The sequence below is a fragment of the Panthera pardus genome, unplaced genomic scaffold (genome assembly GCF_024362965.1).
Source record: "Panthera pardus isolate Hobbes unplaced genomic scaffold, ASM2436296v1 HiC_scaffold_1, whole genome shotgun sequence".
Lineage (NCBI taxonomy): Eukaryota > Metazoa > Chordata > Mammalia > Carnivora > Felidae > Panthera > Panthera pardus.
The window spans coordinates 87,353,338-87,364,449 of NW_026526654.1; positions in this window are offsets into that span (position 1 = coordinate 87,353,338).

Below are 11,112 nucleotides of genomic sequence, written 5' to 3' on the forward strand. Positions count from 1 at the left end.
ATGCATGGTACGAATGTATCAGATTAATACCGGTGCAGCAGAGTCCCGCCTGGCCCTTGGGGAAAGGGTGAGATGTGGTTTGACCCAAACCACAGGAGAAATTGAGATGGAGAGGTTTACTGCTCACAGGTGCTGCAGGAAGTAGCTGGAGCCACCCGGGAAAGGTCAAGGCTGGTTCCAACAGAGAGAGAGAGGCAGAGTGTGAGTGGGGGAGGAGCAGAGAGAGAGGGAGACCCAGAATCCGAAGCAGGCTCCAGGCTCTGAGCTGTCGACACAGAGCCCGACGCGGGGCCCGAACTCCCGAACCACGAGATCATGCCCTGAGCTGAAGTTGAGCATTTAACTTGGAGCCACCCAGGTGCCCCAAGAGTCCTAGCTCTTAAAAAATCTTACACTTCGAAAAGGTACTTGCCTCATTTCTTAGTTACTATTTATGCGTTTGGCTACTGTTACCTTTTGTAGCTTCTCCCAGGGACGTGTTTGGTATTTGTCATTACAGATGCCCCACTTGTCACTTACTTGTTGATTGTAATTGTGTTTATGAATGCAGTAGGCTCCCCATCTCAGTTGTGAATTGTTTTCCCGGAACTTAGTACCAAGGTTAGAAAGGATGGTGATCAAGGTGTGTTTGTCAAAGTAAATAAATAAATAAAAGACTCATAGGCAATATCTTTGTTGTTAACTATGACCTACGTACTATTATTGTCTATTACTGTCTGTTATTGTCTATTATTACCTTGCTATTATTATCTATCTGTTGGCAGTATCTAATAAACCCCTTCACCACCCTTTATACAGTTCTCAGCACCAGCGAAAGAGAGTTTCAGGCACACAGCACCGAATGGTGAGTCCACAGTGTATGAAGCAGGCCATGCTCACCACAAATATCGTGACCGTTTGTCACCATACAACACTGTGAAAACACCGCTGACCACGTTCTCTGTGCGGTGCCCTTCAGCCCGGCGACGGACTCATTTCGTAACTGTACCTCCTGCTCTCTTTTGCCCGTTTTGCCCATCCCCCCCCCACCCCCTCCCCTCTGGCAGCCATGGGTCTGTTGTCTGTCATTTGTAGGTCTGATTCATTCTTTACAGTAAGACTGAGGAAGGTGAATTGTTTGCGCAGGTTGAGTGCCTTGCTCAAGGTCGGGCAATGAATTTATGATGAGTCGGGATATGGACTGACACCTCTTAACCTCATGCTTTCAAACACACCAGAAGATCTTGAAATAATTCTTCCCGTGGTCTTAAATGTCACTGATGGGAGATAGCTGTATGACACTGATTTTTTTTTTTTAGTTGTTATTTAAATTCCAGTGAGTTAACATAGAGGGTAGTATTTGTTTCAGGGATACAGTTTAGTGATACAGCACTTCTTACAACACTCAGTGACACTGAACTTTAATGTGCAGTCTGTGGCTTGTTCCAGGACCTCTCTGCTTGATACATCTCAAAGGCCTCCCAATATTGTTTTTCTGTTAAAAACATTTTTTATGTTTGTTTATTTTTAAGACAGAGAGACAGAGCGTGAGTGGGTGAAGGGCAGAGAGAGAGGGAGACACGGAATCCGAAGCAGGCTCCAGGCTCCGAGCTGTCAGCGCAGAGCCCGATGTGGGGACCGAACTCACGAATTGTGAGATCATGATCTGAGCTGAAGTTGAGCATTTAACCGACGGAGTCACCCAGGCACCCCAAAGGCATCCCAATAATTAACACCAGGAATAAAGTTTTGATGACGATGTTAGTATTACTTATGTACTCTCTATGAACTAACTGGTGTCTCACAGAGATGTATTACATGTTGAATTGCATTTTTCTTTGTGAAAACAATGTGAGTGTTTTGAATTATTCAAACCATCTTCATGCTTTTTAAAACAAAATGTAATTCCATTTTTCTATTATTTTATTTCTTACAGAGATCAACAGTGTTCAAAATGGTTGATTAGCAAAATGTTTAGTAGACTATTTTAGGGTATTTACATAGGGTAACAAAAGCAAGGTTTTCCTCTCCAAAAGTGAGATAAGTATATAAATGCATTTATCACTTTGGGTGAACTCAGCATGGCCTTCCTTGAGCTTCGTGCTAGAACAAAACAAATGCGGTTGCTAGTAGATGAAGAAGAGTGATGTAGCAGAAAAACTAACTTCTATTTCTTCCCCTCCTTCTCTTTCTCTTCCTTCTGTTAATCAATCTATCATCTATCTATGATCGATCTATTATCTATCTATCTATCTATTATCTATCTACCTATCTATTATCTATCTACCTATCTATTATCTATCTATCATTTATCTATCATCTATCTGTCTATTATCTATCTATCTATCATCTATCTATCTATCATTTATCTATCATCTATCTATCTATCATCTATCTATCTATATCTATCTATCTATCTATCTATCTCTCTATCTCTCTATTTATCTATCATCTATCATCCATCCATCCTGCTAGCTTATCCTTCTTTTGGTATTTGTATTTCTTTCTGTCTTCCTTTCTTCCTTTCTGAAATTCATTTAAAAAACCTGTTGGTAACACTTCCAATTCTGACAAACTTCTGGTGTTTCACGTGAAAAGAATGGTTTTAGGAAGTCCTACATCAAAAGAGAATATCCTGGGAACCCTTAGGTTAGCTTAAAGTAGACATAGGTACACTGCTTTAGAAGATGCTTGTCAAACAATTTTAAACAGTAAATTCTGAAACTATAAGAGGAAGATGGGGTATATAGAATTTTCCACACTTACCTGACCATGCAACTATTTATGTTTCTCATAACACTCTTCAAAGGAACACCAACTGGGAAAATGTGTGTCTGTGAAATCAAGCTTAGTAATTACATGACACAAATGCTTTGAATTCTGACAAGTTTTTAATACTGCAATTTTCATTAATGATTGTTTCTTCTGGTATTTCTAACAAGCCTTGGTTTGCATTAATTTGAAATCATTCATTCTATCTGCTGCAGAATATAGACTATTTGACTTCATCAAATATTGTACCATTTATGTATTGAAAATATACTACTTTACTTGATTATTTGTGTCTTGAATTATATATTTTTAAACAACTCACCTTGAAATAATTATGAGTTCACAGGAAGTTACAAAAAAAACCTACAAGGATGCCTACACCCAGTTTCCCCAGTGCTAACATCTTGCACACCTACCGTATAGTAACAAGATAAGAAAATGGGCATTAGTATAATGCACAGAGCTTGTTCAAATTTTCCTGGTTCTAAGTACTCTCATTTGTGTGTGTGTGTGTGTGTGTGTGTACAAGTCTGTGCAATGTTATCCCTATGTGGATTCACCACAATCAAGATAAAGAGCTGTTCTACCTTCACAAAGCGCTCTTTGCTACCCCCCATAGCCAGGTCCACCCCCTCTCCCCATTTTCTTCCTAATCACTGCCAACTACTGTTGTCCATTTCCATAATTGGATATTTTGAGAATTTTACATAAATGCAACCGTACAGTATGGAACCTTCTGAGATTGGCTTTTTTCACTCAGCACAATCCCCCTGAAATCCATCCACAACATGGGTATCAACACATTAACGCTCATTAGTTTCTACGGTTGAGTAGTATTCCATGGTGTGGATGGACCATGGCTTATTTGATGATTTTTTGAAGGACATGTGGATTATTTCTAGTTTGGCCTTTTGTTTTTAATTTTTTAATGTTTATTTTTGAGAGAGAGTGCGTGCATGCGCACAAGCAGTGGGGGAGGTGGGGGGGTGGGGGGTTGGGGTGTGGGTGCGAGCATCTGAAGCAGTCTCTGTGCTGAGAGCAGAGAGCTTGATCTGGGGCTTGAACCCATTAACGGGTTCAAGATCATGACCTAAGCCGAAGTCAGATGCTCAACCAACTGAGCCACCCAGGCGCCCCTCTAGCTCGGTCTTTCAAGAATAAAGCTTATATAGGGGCACCTGGGTGGCTCAGTTTGTGGAGTGGTCGACTTCAGCTCAGGTCACGATCTAGTGGCTTGAGCCCAGAGTTGGCTCTGTGCTGACAGCTCAGAACCTGGAGCCTGCTTCTGATTCTGTGTCTCCCTCTCTCTCTCTGCCCCTCCCCACTTGTGCTCTGTCTCTCTGTCTCTCAAAAATAAATAAACGTTAAAAAATAAAAAAGAAAACAAATAAGAAAGCTTATATAAACACTCCCACACAGGTTTTTGTGTGAACGTAACTCTTCATTTACCTGTGATTAATGCCCAGAGTGTAACTGTGGGCTCCTAGGGTAGTTTATGGTTTTAAGAAGTTTCCAAACTGTTTTCCAGAGTGGCTGTACTATGCTATTTCCACCAGCAACCAGTGAGTGATCCAACTTCTCTGCATCCTCAGCAGCATTAGCTGTTACCGCTATTTTTTATTTTAACCATTCTGATCAGTGTGTCACGATATCTTATTTTGGTTTCCCGTTTCCCTAATGGCTAATGATGCTGAAAATCTTTTCTTGTACACGGTTGCCATCTTCTCTGGTGACCTCTATGTTTTGCTCAGTTTCTAATTGGATTCAGTTTTTTCAGTGTTGAGTTTTGAGAGTACTTTATAGACTTTTTACACTTTAGATGCAAGTTTTGTCAGATGTATAGTTTGTAAATATTATTTCTACCTGTTTTATGACTCATCCCCTTATCCTCTTTACAGAGCATTTGGCAGAGCAAAAGTTTTAAATTTTGGTGATTTCCAATCAAATTGTATTTTAATTGCAACATTATTACTTTTAAAAACTTCACTTGATATAATGTACCCTTTTGGTTTTGCCAAAAGTTACTCTTCCTTATTATAAAGCATTTTAAAAAGCACAATTTTTAAAACCCTATAAATTCTATTCAAATTAGCCATCATTAGCATTTTTGGGAATAGACTCAATCTCTCTGCATATATTCATATCCATGTGAAACAGAGAAGTAATTTACAAGAATGACTTTTTTAACTTTTTTAACTTTAAATGACTTTTTTAACTTTAAAAAAACATTAAGTTCATTTTTATTCAAATTCCAAAGACAGGCAACCGAAGTGAAAATATGAGATAGGTTGAGCTTTAGATAAATTTTCATTTGCATTAGGGAATTTGAGTGTAAAGGATCCTAAGTGACCCCTTTACAAATAGCAAAAAGGTCATGACCCTTGAACCACATGGGTTTGACTGTGGGTCCACTAACACATGCATTTTTTTATAGTGCACTACTGAAATGTATTTTCTCTTCCTTATGATTTTCTTTTTTTTTTAATGTTTGTTTCTTTTGAGAGAGAGAGAAAGAGAGAGTGCAAGCAGGAGAGGGGCAGAGAGGGAGGGAGAGAGACAATCCAAAGCAGGCTCTGTGCTGTCAGGGCAGAGTTGGACCCAGGGCTTGATCTCACAAACTGTGAGCTCGTGAGCTGAGCGGAAATTAAGAGTTGGATGCTTAACCGACTGAGCCAACCAGGTGCCCCTCTTTCTTATGATTTTCTTAATAACATTCGCTTTTCCCTAGCTTACTTTATTGTAGGAATACAGTATATAAAACATATAATATTCAGGGGCACCTGGATGGCTCAATCGGTTAAGCGTCCGACTTCGGCTCAGGTCGTGATCTCAGGGTTTGTGGGTTTGAGGCCCGCGTCGGGCTCTGTGCTGACAGCTCGGAGCCTGGAGCCTGCTTCCGATTCTGTGTCTCCCTCCCTCTCTGCCCCTCCCCTGCTCACGCTCTGTCTCTCTGACTCTCAAAAATAAATAAAGCTTTTAAAAAAATTGAAAACGTGACATACAAAATGTGTTAATCGACTGTGTATGTTATTACTGAGGCTTCCGATCAACGGTAGGCTATTAGTAGTTCAGGTTTGGGGAGTCCAAAGTCTTATGCAGATCTTTGACTGCTTGGGGGTCAGCACCCCTCCCCCCTGTACTGTTCAAGGGTCAACTGTATTTTCTTTTATTATAGATTTCAATTTGACTATATCGATTGGCTCCATCCTATGAAGGTAATAATCACCCCTTTTGTATATCCTTCTGTTTCTTTCTCCCGAATTCCTATTTTTATTACTTTTGTACAACTGATAACACCTTTACAGTGGGTACATTCTGTGCTATAACCCTAACACCCACAGGGTGTCAGCTGGCTTCTCTTTTGGCGGTTCCACGGTAGGATCCTATTTTGTGAAAATGTTGCTCCCGTGACCCCCCACGGGCTGGATGCGGTCACTCCAGTCAAACGCCAGTGGCTGTGCCAGTTTTTCATCCCTGATCTTTACTTTCAGGGAATCTGTACGCTTCGCGAGTGTGCACGAGAGAGCATGGCCCTCTCCTATAATGTGTGTCTTTCTCTCCGTCTTTTCCAGACCTCAGATCCTCACTCTGTGTCATGCTTTGAGGCAGAGGCTGTCCCTTGAGCAAAGGGAGATCATATTTCTTAAGTAATTCCTGCAGCATTTGTTAATTTTGGTAATCGAGTTACTCCCACCGCCCCATTCTTCCACAGCTCTTTCTTTGGTCGTGATGTCTAGGGGCATGTGTCTTGTATTCAGGGATGGGAAGAATTGTATCAAGAAAGCAGAGGTGGGAAACAGGTGGACGTAGCAAGGCTTCCACAGGCAAGCGTTTTGTTCATTCTCATGAGGTCTTTTTTTTTTTTCTCCCAAGCCAGGAATTTAGTTTACTAATTATGCTATTTTTATCTATTCTACCTCATTAGTTTATCCCTTCATTTATTTTCATGATGTCCTCCCTTGTATTTTCTTGAGGATTCCTTTGTTGGCTTTGTTTTCCCATTTTTTCGAGATGAGCATTTAATATGTTTATTTTCATTCTTTCATTTTTCCTGGTAAGTGTTCAGTGCTATGGCATCTCTCCTTGTTGCTTTAAATGTGTCCCGTAGATTTGGAAATACAATGCTGTGTTATGATTATTTTTAACAGATATTTTGTTATTTCAGTTTGTATTTCTTCTGTCGCCCAAGAGTTGTTTAATAGATTTTAAATACCCAGGGTAAAGTCTCATTTTCATTTTAGTTTTTATTAATACTTTCCAAATTTATTGCATTGTGGTGAGAACTGTTTCCTATAATATTTCTACATTATTCAACTTAACTAATGTTTTCCTTGTAGCCTAGAGACGATCCATTGTTGTGAATGTTTCAAGAGTATGGAACTTTCTCTTAAAGTTGAGTATATGTCTATAAGGTCTCCTTGTTGATTACATTGTTTAAGTATTCTGTCTGTTTATATCTTTTTGTTCATTTTATCTGTCTTGGCCAAGAGTGGTCTTTGAATGTCTCCTCTTATTAGCGTGTCATGGGTCTATGACTCTTTGAATCTCTTGTACTTTTCGCATCGTAGGGTGCTTGCTATATTATTTAGGATACGAATATTTCTCAGTGCATAATCACCCTTGTGAATTACAGCTTTTAGCATTAAAAAGTGCCTTTCTTCATCACATGTAGTGCTTTTAGGCTTGCATTCTACTTTATGTGATATCCGGATTGCTGCTTCTATCTTCTTATTGTTTCTATACGCCTGGGATACCTTTGTGCGTCTATATTTACCATTTGGAATCTCTTTGTCTTAGGTCCTCCCTTGTTTACAGCATACACTTGGGTTTTGTCCTGCAAGCTAAGTGGAAAATTGACTTTATTCCTCTGAACCTTTGCCTCTGAGGGTCCCCCTGAAATCTTAATAACATCGCCTCTGTGAAGTTCCTGCAAAGTTCCCCTCAGGGTCTCTGGCATGTGGCATGTGGGCTCCGGGGACAGGGGACAAAGAACACTTACTCAGGAGTACTGTTGCTCTGTTTCCCTGAGCCTTGACCTGAGAGCTAAGGCTTGCACATGGGGCTGGGAGTGGCTGTGTGCTGAGATCCTTCTAAGGGCGATTAGCCCCTCCCTCAGTTGGACAAGGGAAACAGGCCTCTAATTTTGATCTTTTTTTGCTTTTCTACTTGCTTCCTTCCTACCACAGAGCTGGGAATCCAGTGTGGGGAGGGTGGTATTCTTCATCCCTCCCTCCCTCCCTCCATTTCTGTCTCTTTTTCTCCTCCTCTCCACCATCCCTTAGGATTGAAAGTCATCAGGCTGTACTTTTTTTTTTCTCCCGGAAACCCTATCTTTCCTTAGCCCGAGGGCAGCAACCCCAGGGTCTAGACCTCAGAGGAGAAAGACGTATCTTTTTTGTATACTGGGAGAAACTCTCTCACCAGGTTGCTCTAGGCATGCATTCTTTAAATGGTCAAGGAATTTAAAAACTCTTTTGACAAAGCCTGGTTTGCAACTCAGTTGCCCTGCTGACAACTCAAGCAAAGATCTAATTTGACAGTTAAAGCCGAAAAATGACTTCCTGGATGTAGAAGCCGGTATCTGCTCTTTCCCGAAGCACCGAAACACTTTATTTCAAAGGACGGTGAGCTTCGCCAGCGCTTGGAAATGTGTAGAAAAAACGGTGCAATTATCTCCGTGGCAGGTGTAGTCGAGGGGCGCTGTGGACACTCTCCGTCCCGCTGCGGCTACTTAAATCGCTTGTGCACCAGTAGGTCCCTTTTTACCCTGTCACAGTGTTTGGGATCGCCACCATTTTTGTCCAAGTGTTCAGAGAGGTCCCGGTTTCCAGGAAAAATTGTTAAAATGTGAGTCGGCTAAGCGCTGCGGTGAGAGATTGGTGGCTACCTGCACTAGTGAATGGCTTTGTGTCGGCCGCTGATTCATCCGGAAGAAGTGAAGGTACGGCCGCTGTTGCATCATCTCTAATGCGAAGAGACGACGTGGGGTTGTGGAGGCTCTCCTCGAAAGATGAGGAAAACAGGATTGATTGTGTGAATCACATCTGGCATCAAAGTCAAGGCTCAAATGCGTCATTCGGAGTCTTCCTTTTTGAAGCTAAACTTGGCATCCGTACCCGGGGATCGGGTGGAACTCTTATGTCTAGTGCATGGATGAGTGGAGCGACAGCGTGTTTTCCAACCAACGCTCCTGGCTTTTCACAAACTCTGCATATGCAAATCTCTAATGATACTGTACCTACAGATGATGCAAGTTTAGGAAGAGAATCAGGAAAACCACTTAATGATTTCCACTTTACTTTTTTTTTTTAATATGAAATTTATTGCCAAATCGGTTTCCATACAGCACCCGGGGCTCATCCCAACAGGTGCCCTCCTCCATGCCCATCACCCACCCTCCCCTCCCTCCCACCCCCCATCAACCCTCAGTTTGTTCTCAGTTTTTAAGAGTCTCTTATGCTTTGGCTCCCTCCCTCTCAAATTTACTTTTTTAATGTTTATTTTTGAGAGACAGAGACAGAGCGTGAGAGTGAGAGGGGCAGAGAGAGAGGGAGACACAGAATCCGAAGCAGGCTCCAGGCTCCGTGCTGTCAGCACAGAGCCTGATGCGGGGCTCAATCTCACCAACTGTGAGATCATGACCTGAGCTGAAATCAAGAGTCAGCCGCTTAACCCACTGAGCCATGCAGGTGCCCCTGAACCAGATCTTTAGATTGGGCAAAACAGCAATTGTTTTAAGCAGCTACCTGAGAGGTCATCAGGGTATGGACATCGTGATCACAGGACTCAAAGTTCTGGAATTTCTGAAGATGAAATAAGCAGACAATCAACGCACAGCCCCACATAGTTTAGCTTGTTAACACCCATAGAAAGAACTTTTTCCCCCCTCTTTTCTTTGACTCCTAGAACTGCCCCTTCCTTTGCCTCATTAAAACCACTTACTTTTACCCTACAAGCGGGAGCCCTACCTGGGTAGCTTCCTGCACCCACACCCCCCGGATTATAACTCTTTAATCCCAAACACACCCTGTCTTGCATCTCCTCGGGCTTTATCCTCAGGCCGATGGGACAACGTGACTGGGGGTGATTCAGTAACTTGTCCAAGTTCAGATGTCAACCCCCAATCCCACGCCTGGGGCAACACTACTTTGGCAGGGTTTTTAAAGCACCATTAATTCAGTCACTAACTTAAAGTTGGAGGGTTCAGACAAAGGCTGTATTGTTTCAAGATAAAATATATTTCAAAAAATCAATGTGTTTTGTTCCCCCCAACATACAGAGTTCGTTAAATTATTTGTGAGAACTCACAGGGACAGATTTCTAAGGCAACCAGTGACTGCATTAGAGGAGTTAGGCATTTGAAATAATAACCATTTACTTTTGATGCCCAGTCATTCAGAAATGATAGGAGGTGATACTGAGTGGCACATTCTGGGCGAGTGGTTCCTTTCCATGTATTCATTCATGGGAGCTCTATTGCTAGCTGTAGTTTCCAGGTGAGAAAACTGGGGTTCAAAGGAGGGCAAATGATTCGGGAAAAATCGTAATTGAGGAGGTGAACCCAAAGTCATCTCATTCTAAAAACACTCGTGCTTAAATATTGGTTGTCTGGACTCTCTTCCACTCATCGTCCAGAGTGATCTTGCAAAACAATGAAAATATGACCCTATGATTTCACTGGTACCTTACCCTTCAAAGGCTTCCCATTTCCCTTGAAATTCCCAGCCCTTTTACTGAGCTATGTCTGTTTTCCTCTTCAGCCTCCCGAAGGCGCCCCTCCCCTCATCCTACCCTCTAGCCATGTTGTATTTTTTAGTTATTTCAAATTCTTTCCTCCCTTTTCCTAGAATATTCCACATTCTTCAATCGTTTTTACTCTTTACTTGACCAACTCCTATTTATGTGACCTGTCTCAGCTAACTCTTTGTTCACTCCTGGGTCCTTTTTGAAATCTACACTTGTTTTGAAAGTCTCACACAATACTTATACTCCTCTCTCATGATATATAATACATATATATGCATATGATATATAATATATATATAACTCCCCCTTCAATATATAATACATAACAATATAATAATCTATAACGGTGTATATTATAATGATTAGGCTTGTTTAATAATTGTGTTCTTCATGATACTGAAGATTCATTTTGGGCAGGGTCAATGTCTATCTTGTGGTCACTGATTTCTGCATGCCTGCTACGGCACCAGACTATATAAATATGTCTTGAGTAGTTTAATCAGATATTAGTCTGATATCAGTGTTAATTAGCGTTGAATATTTAGATGCAGGTAAAGATCAAATATACCAAATAAATGTGAACCTCAACATAAATGTGCTAAAGTAAGACTATCC